We start from the raw sequence: 9,084 nt of genomic DNA, 5'->3' as shown, positions 1-9,084 counted from the left end.
TATAAAACTTAAGTATTATATAAAACCAGTTGATGTTTATGTTTCCTCTTATTTCGATGTCATTAAGCACATGTTGTCAAAGTTAATATTGCACAGTCGAATTGGCAAATGGGCTGTGGCCCTTACTGAGTACTCTTTGACCTTTTTACCTTTAATGAAAGGAATAATAGTATCAGACTTCATTGTGGACCATGCAGTGGTCGAAAGCCATCAACAATATGCTGAAATAAAATCATGGAGATTGTTCTTCGATGGATCAACTCACAAAGAGGGAAGTGGAGTTGGAGTCCTCATAATTTCTCCTGAAGGAATTCCAATAAAACTCAACTATAAAATCGAAGGTCCCCTATGTTTTAATAACGAAGCAGAGTATGAAGCATTGCTTGCAGGACTTGAAGCTTTGCAGAAATTGGGGGCAACTAGAGTCAAAATCAAAGGAGATTCTGAGTTAGTAATAAAGCAACTGACGAAAGAATATAAGTGTATAAAGGAAAACCTGATTATGTACTTCATCATGACAAACAGGCTGCTAAAAAATTAGAATATGTGGATTTAAAGCATGTCCCCATAATAAAAAATCAAGAGGCAAATGATTTGGCACAATTAGCTTCGAGATACAAGGTGTCGAAGGAAAGGTTAGAAGAATTGATTCAAGTTAGAGGAAAAGCAACGACCACCAGATTATCTCTGACTGATTTAGAAAACACACAACTAGGCTTCGCCAACCAAGAGGAATTTCAAGTGTTGAATATAGATGCTCTAACAGATACAGATTGGAGAAGTCCAATTGTTAATTACCTTAAAGACCCTTCGACAGATACAGAGAGAAAGATTAAGTTCAGAGCTTTGTCTTATTTCTTGATGGAGAACGAATTATTCAAGAAAACTATTGAAGGAATTTTGTTAAAATGTCTAGGCGAAACTGAAGCCTATTTAGCATTATCTAATGGACATAGTGGAACCTGTGGATCCCATAAAGCTGGGCACAAAATTAAATGGTTATTATTTCGCTACGGGATGTATTGGCCCACTATGATAAAAGACTGCATAGACTTCGCCAAGGGCGACCAAGAATGTCAGATGCACGCAAGTATCCAACATTCTCCTGCAAACGAGTTGAGTTCGATCATCAAGCCATGGCCTTTCAGAGGATGGGCATTGGACTTAATTGGAGAAATTCTACCTACTTCATCCAAGGGCCAAAGATATATTTTGGTAGGAATAGATTATTTTACAAAGTGGGTTGAAGCAGTACCATTAATAAATGTAGAACAAGAATTTGTGATTGAATTCATCCAAAAACAAATACTCTACAGATTTGAAATCCAAGAGAGTATAACAACAGATCAAGGCTCAGTGTTTACTGGTCGAAAAATGCAGGAATATGCAAAAGAAATGGGGTTCAAATTGCTAACTTCTACACCCTATTATGCTCAAGCAAATGGTCAGGTCGAAGTAGCCAATAAAGTGATTATTGGTTTAATAAAGAAACATGTGGGAAGAAAACCAAAAAATTGGCATAAGACCCTAGATCAAGCACTGTGGGCTTGTTGAACATCACCTAAAGAAGCAACCAACACTACACCTTTTCAACTCACATTTGGACATGATGCAGTGTTACCAGTCGAAATCTATTTGCAGCCGGTTAGAATTCAAAAACAAGAAGAGATTCCTCCAAGTGTGTACTGGGAAATGATTATGAACAAATTGGTAGATCTAGACGAAGAAAGGTTGCGTTCTTTAGAGATGATAAAGAGACAAAAGGAAAGGGTGGCCAGAGCATATAACAAAAAGGTGAAAGGTAAAACTTTTGTGATAAATGATTTAGTTTGGAAAGTTATTTTGCCTATAGAACGAAAGAATCAAGCCTTAGGTAAATGGTCCCCACATTGGGAAGGCCCTTTTCGAATTTTAAAAGTTTTTTCAAACAATGCCTATGAAATAGAAGAACTGGTAGAGGATCGAAGGATCCTAATGGTAAATGGGAAGTACTTGAAAAAGTATAAACCATTCATACAAGAAATTAAAATAATGGCGAAGTAATAGTAAAGGAGCGTTTTAAAGCCAAAATGGTGTAAGTGCGAGTGCCAAAATGACAATATTCTGATATTACAAAACAAAAAATTATGAAGTAAATATCCAGAAGTAATACGAAGAAAAGTACAACAGAGTCTGTGAAATAAAAACCAAAAGATATGCTGGAATCAATCACGTATCGAAGTCAATTGGAAGAGAAGCTTTCATCTGGGCATACTGAGAGGAAGACACAACTAGACGATGTTCGATTAGGGTTTGTTGTCTCTTCAACTCTTCGATTTCTGGCTCCAATTGTTGGTCCTTCTCGATGTGTTGAATACACATTTGGACTTCTTCGTCTATTTCTTGTCGATCTAGCATTCAGATCTCATCCTGACAATCCTCTGCAACTCATATCTTTTCTTTCAATTGTTCAATCTCTTCTTTCCAAGACTTGATATTATCCTCGCAGGCTTTATACTCCGTCTGATACTTTGAATGTTCAAGCTCCATAGCTTCGACTTTGTTAGTTGATTCACTGACAGCATTCCAAGAAGAAGTTTGGGCACTCACTTATCCATTTAGCTTCTGAGAAACCTCGTGCCTTCGCAGGTGATCTGATTGGAGCTGGAAAAGCAAGAAGCCCAGTGAGATTAGCACCTGTGAAACCTCTTCATACATGTCGAGCAAATCTACTTTTTTTAGCAAGCTTTTTAGGCCAAAGAAAATGGTGGCATTCTTTCGTATCGCCTGAACCAAGTCAATGTCAAAGAATTTCTCTTTTATCTGGAGAAGAAGACTGTGTCTAGGTGATTCTGCAATTTTGTCACCAGAAGCTGTCGAAGACGCCCCACCCTTGCTAGACGAACTACTCCTCGCACTCATCATGGCTTTGAGAAAGCCAGCAAGATTTGTAGCCTTGAGAGTTTCCAACTCAGCTGGAGAAGATAGTGGAGGAGTATTGGTCGCAATAGTCGCATGTATGGGTGACCTTATGATCAGTCACCAGTTGTGTTAGTATTTCACCATTTAAAAAGCAGAAATTCAGGTAAAACTGTCTGATTTAACACATGATTTTAAGTCATTTGAGTCGTATTGTGTCAAAGTATAGTTTGTTTAAAGCAATCTCTTTCTGGTTCTTTTTACACTCTTTTGGTATAGTTGTGTTGGTTTCAGGCTCGAGAGTATGGATGTTCAAAACAGGAGCACGGAACTGGGCCAGGCAAGTGGAGAAAGTAGAAAATCTAAGGCAAGAAAGACCATACGCGTATGGCACAACTGATACGCGTATGGATCAACAAAGTGGTGCACCTCATCCGCGTTCTGAGATTCTCAAGGCAAAAAATGGTTCTGCTTATACGCGTATGGTGTTGTCATACGCGTATGGACTTGGCTTGTACGCGTCCCATACGCCCTCTAGCGATTTGTAGTGCAAAAATCATTTCTGCTCATACGCGTATGAGTCTGCTCCATACGCGTATGAAGGCCCAATTTGGCTGAAAAGCCCAAGCTGCACTATTTAACCAGAAAAAACGTTATTTTCCACGGGGAGACGATTTTGAAGGACGAAAAACATATCTGAAGAGCTGGAGAACTCAGAATTTGGCAAGGGTTTCACATCATTCAAGAGTCTAAACAATTGAAGATTGATTCCTCGACAGATTTTGTACTGATAACAATTCTTTTCATCGTTTAATTTTTAATCATGAGTAGCTAAACCCCCCATTGCTAAGGGGGGTGACCCTGATTCTGAATGTAATGAATTCGAGTTTGTTAATGCAGTAATCTTGTTATTCAGTGTTAAATTGATTTGTTCTTATTACCGTTCTTAATGCGTAAACCGTCGGAAAAACGGATTGTGAGTGTTTTATAAATAAATTGAGCTGGGAAGCCATTGTTTATCGACCTGAATAAGAACATCTGATAATAAATTTCACCTAGGACTAGGGATACTTTATCTTAACCGGAAAATTCTCGATATTTGAATGCTTGATCATAACTGTAATTGACTATGGACATAGAAATTAGGGTGTGTGTTCAAAGATCTTTTCACTAAGGATTTAGGATTAGATGCCCTAGAGAACCGGTAATCGACTGCTGTGAATTATATTATTGCATTGATAAGTCAAAATTATTGCATGAAGAATCATTCACCTACCCCTAGCATACTACTCATATCTGTTACTCGTTTAATTATTTTCTTGCTCTTTCTAATTGCAAATTTTAGTCATAATTTTACCAACCAAACCAAATACCAGAGACCTTTTGTTTAATTGAATTCATCTTTCAACTCTATGTCCTCAAGCAGTCCTTGAGATCGACATTCGAAGAAAACTCCTTTTATTACTACAATAGGCAAAAATAGTACACTTGCTATTTTCCTATCAAGTTTTTGGCGCCGTTGCCGGGGACTGCCAAAGATAATAGAGTTAACATATTTATTTCAATTAAAATTTTGTTGCTCCGCGACTAAAATTTTATTTTCAATATTACAGTTACTTTTGTACTTTTCTCATACTAACCTCTGTCTAATCTGTGTATGCGAGGTAAGACCTCAGCTGATTTTCATTTTGACGCAGAACCAGAAAGATCTTTGCGTGCTAGGCTCCGACAAGCTAAACGAGAAAGATTGGCAGAATCAGAATAAGAGAAAGAAGTTGTAGTTCATTCCGAAAATTCAGATTCAGAGTCAGACACAGGTTCACATCCAGAAGTTCATATCATGGATGACCCACCTCCTCCGGAAAGACTTTTGGGTGATTATGGCAGAGAAAATAATCCAGCAGTGAGATTGACGATAGTAAATCAACCGCTAAATGTTGCTCACTTCCAGTTGCACCCGTCAACCATTTGTCAGCTGGAAAGTAAACCTTTTTCAGGCAAGGTCAATGAAGATGCCAACAAGCACCTACAAAAGTTCCCTACTATGACCACATCATTAAAAATTGAGGGACATTCAGAAGAGGCAAAAAGGTTGGTCATATTTCCATTCACCTTATCTGAAGATGCTGAAGAATGGTTCTATTCCCTACTTGCAGGAAGTATTACTATTTTGCAACAGATGGAGACAACATTTCTGAATGAGTATTTTCCAGCTTTTGTGTATATCCGTAAGAGGTATGACATTTTGAATTTTAAACAGAAGGATGGAGAATCACTTGGATATGCATATAAAAGGTTTAAGAGGTGTTTGATTGCATGTCCTACTCATAACATGGATCCAACCGAGCAAATGCAGACTTTTGTGAATGGTCTACGAGTCAAGACAAAACAGCTTATAAACATTGTTGCCGGTGGCTCAACTAATTTCTCAACAGCCACTGGTATTAAGAAGATTATTGAGGCTATTGCTGCAAATGAGCATTTGGAGCTATATGATCGTACTGTGAGTCAACCTGAAGGAAAAATTGATTTAAAACTAGCAAATATGGTGGTGAACATGGAAGATCAAATTAAAGCTGGAGTGTAGAGAAGATTAAAAGGTATGAATTTAGGTACCCATACGGTAGCTCAAGTTCAACCTGTTCAAGCGATGGTCTGTGAAATCTGTGGCGGACCACACTTTGCCATTCATTGTGTTGCTACTGCGGAACAAATGGAGGCTATAAAGTTCTTAAGACAAAATAAACCCTACTCCAATACTTATAATCCAGGGTGGAAGAATCATCCAAATTTTTCTTGGAAGGATCAGCAGGGTAATGTTCCAAAGCAAGTTCCTCAACAACAATAGTATATGCTTCAGCAACAACCACCTTACCAGCAACAATATCAGCCACCTCAACAATCCTATCAGCAACAAGGATCGAAGAAAGCAGATTGGGAGATTGCCATTGAAAAAATGGCAGTGCAAAATTTTAAATTCCAGGAAGAGACAAGAAATAACCAGAGGAACACTAATGCTTCTATAAAAAATCTAGAACTTCAACTTGGTCAGATAGCACAGCAGATCACGAGCTCTCAAGCACCAGGTGCTCTACCGAGTGCAACTTTGACAAATCCAAGAGAGCATAATAATGTGAGTGCAGTCACTACAAGAAGTGGAAAAGCAGCTGAAGTCCCTGAAAAGCGAAATGAGGAAGAAGATAAACTGCTTGAAATGGATCTTGAAATCTTAGAAAACAAAACACCACCTGCAGAAGAAGTAGTATTGAAGCCAGTTGTAAAGGAAAAACCCACTATGCCAAAACCCATAATAAAGCTCCCATTTCCACAAAGGAACAAGAAGCAGAAGCAGGATGAGAAAAACTTTCAGAAGTTTGTAGAAATGTTCAGGAAGTTGGAAATCAACATCCCATTCTCTGAGGCACTTGAGCAGATGCCTATTTATGCCAAATTCATGAAGGACATCATATCCAAGAAGCGCACCACTGACACTGACTCTGTTATACTAACTGAAACGTGTAGTGCTATTTTGCAGGGTATGAAGATTCCAGTGAAGAAGCCAGATAGAGGCTCGATTACTATTCCGTGCACCATTGGAGATAGGTCCTTTAAAAGGGATCTGATTGATTTGGGGGCTAGTGTGAGCCTTATGCCTTTGTCCATCTACAGGAAACTCGGGATTAGGAGAGTTCAAGACACCAGAATGACACTTCAATTTGCCGATCACTCAGTGAAGAAACCATTTGGGATCGTTGAGGATGTTCTGGTTAAAGTTGATAAATTTGTTTTTCCTGTTGATTTTGTAATTCTGGAAATGCCAGAAGATGAGGAGATACCTCTGATTCTGAGTAGACCATTTTTAGAGACAGGTAGATGTATGATAGACATTGAGAATGGTACCATGACTCTTAAGGTTTATGATGAGGAGCTGAAAATTAATGTGAGAGACACTATGAAGCACAAAGAGGATTTAGGTACAAACCACTAAGTGGAAGTGATTAATCAGATAGTAGCCGACAATATTCAGAGTAGTTTCCCAGAATCACTGTTAGAAAGAGTTCTGTGTTCGTCAACTAGGGAGATTGAGGACAATGATAATGAGAAGGAAAAAGAAATTCTTGCTCTGCTAGATGCACAACCACCTTGGTTGAAATCCAAACCACACCGGTGGGAGGATTTAAGAGGTTCACCAGAAATAGAGACTGAAAAGGGAAACAAAACAGGTACAAGTTCTGAGTTAAAACAACTACCTGTTAATCTTAAATATGTCTTTCCAGAATTTGGAGAAAAATGTCATGCTATTATCAATTCTGAGTTAAATGAAAAAGATGAAGAAAAGTTGATACAGGTACTTAAGAGGCACAGGAGTGCTATTGGTTGGACTATTGAGGATATAAAAGGAATTAGCCCCACGGTATGCATGCATAAGATACTGATGGAGGATAATCAGAAACCAGTTGTACAACCTCAGAGGAGGTTAAATCCAGCAATGAGAAAAGTGGTGAGGAAAGAAGTTGTAAAGTTGTTGGAGGCAGGATTGATTTATCCTATTTCAGATAGTTCTTGGGTGAGTCCAGTACATGTGGTACCAAAGAAAGGGGGAACCACAGTGGTCTTGAATGAAAAAAATGAACTGATTCCAACTTGCACAGTAACAGGGTGGCGAGTATGCATTGATTACAGAAGAGTCAGCACTGCGATAAGGAAGGATCATTTTCCTCTTCCTTTTATTGATCAGATGTTAGAGAGACTTGATGATTATGAGTATTACTGTTTTCTGGATGGATATTCGGGGTACAATCAGATTGCTGTAGCCCCAGAAGATCAGGAGAAGACTGCATTCACATGCCCTTATGGTATTTTTGCTTACAGACGGATGTCATTTGGGTTATGCAATGCCCTAGCCACTTTTTAGAGATGTATGACATCTATATTCGCCGACATGCTTGAAAAGCATATAGAGGTGTTTATGGATGATTTTTCTGTGTTTGGTTCTTCTTTTGATATTTGTTTAGCTAACTTATCTCTTGTTTTGAAAAGATGTGAGGAAACTAACCTTATTCTCAATTGGGACAAATGCCATTTTATGGTGCAGGAAGGTATCGTGCTTGGCCAGAAGATTTCCCATAAAGGAATTGAAGTGGACAAAGCCAAAGTGGAGGTGATAGCTAATCTTTCACCCCATGTGAATGAAAAGGGGATAAGGAGTTTTTTAGGGCATGCAGGCTTCTATCGTAGGTTTATCAGAGACTTCTCAAAAGTGGCCAAACCATTAACTGATTTGCTTGTCAAAGACAAGCCCTTTATTTTTGATAATAATTGTTTAGCAGCTTTTGAGACTCTAAAGAGTAAGTTAAGTACTGCACCTGTTGTAATAGCCCCCGATTGGTCTTTAACTTTTGAAATAATGTGTGATTCCAGTGATATTGCTGTGGGGGCTGTTTTGGGACAAAGAAAGGACAAATTATTGCATGTGATATATTATGCTAGTCATGTCCTTAATCCGGCCCAAATGAATTATGCAACTACCGAAAAGGATTTGTTGGCCGTAGTTTATGTAACACCCCATATTTTACATTTATTAATTTAATGGGAGTTTAAATTAATTTCTTGGATTATTGGTATTTTAATTGGACTTAAGTTGAAAATTGTGTAAAATAAGCTATTGGGCCAAGTTGTGGTTAGTAATGGGGGGGGGTGTGATTGATAGGCCCTATTACTAAAGTTATTTTGCTTTATTTTCATAAAATAAGAAAAATAAGAAAATTGGAAAATAGAAGAGGAAAACCTAAGAGGAAGAAGGAGAGAGCTCATGGGCAAAGACCTATTTTCGTATTCATGGAGCAGCTCCCACAAATCATGTCATAACTCTCTGCTCGTAACTCCAAATTAGGTAATTCTTGAAGATTCGGATTCTACATGAAATTTTCTTCGATTTGATATATTAATTCGTGTCAGGGAGGTTTTTGATGAGGGAGATAAGCGAGTTTGAAGATGGGAGATTCTTGCTGAATTTGAGGAAAAAGGGCTTACGGGTTTGATGGAGAAGAAGGGGAAAAGTCCAGATTCTTGATTAAGGTAAGGGGGGACTCTTCCGATTAACATCTATTATCGGGTTATGGATAATAGGACTGATATAGGTATATTATTTCATGTCAATTGAGTCGTATGATAGAGTTGAGATTT

Source organism: Vicia villosa, linkage group LG1, assembly GCF_029867415.1.
Source record: "Vicia villosa cultivar HV-30 ecotype Madison, WI linkage group LG1, Vvil1.0, whole genome shotgun sequence".
NCBI lineage: Eukaryota > Viridiplantae > Streptophyta > Magnoliopsida > Fabales > Fabaceae > Vicia > Vicia villosa.
The sequence above is the reverse complement of the archived record's forward strand: the minus strand, read 5'-3'. Positions refer to the sequence as shown.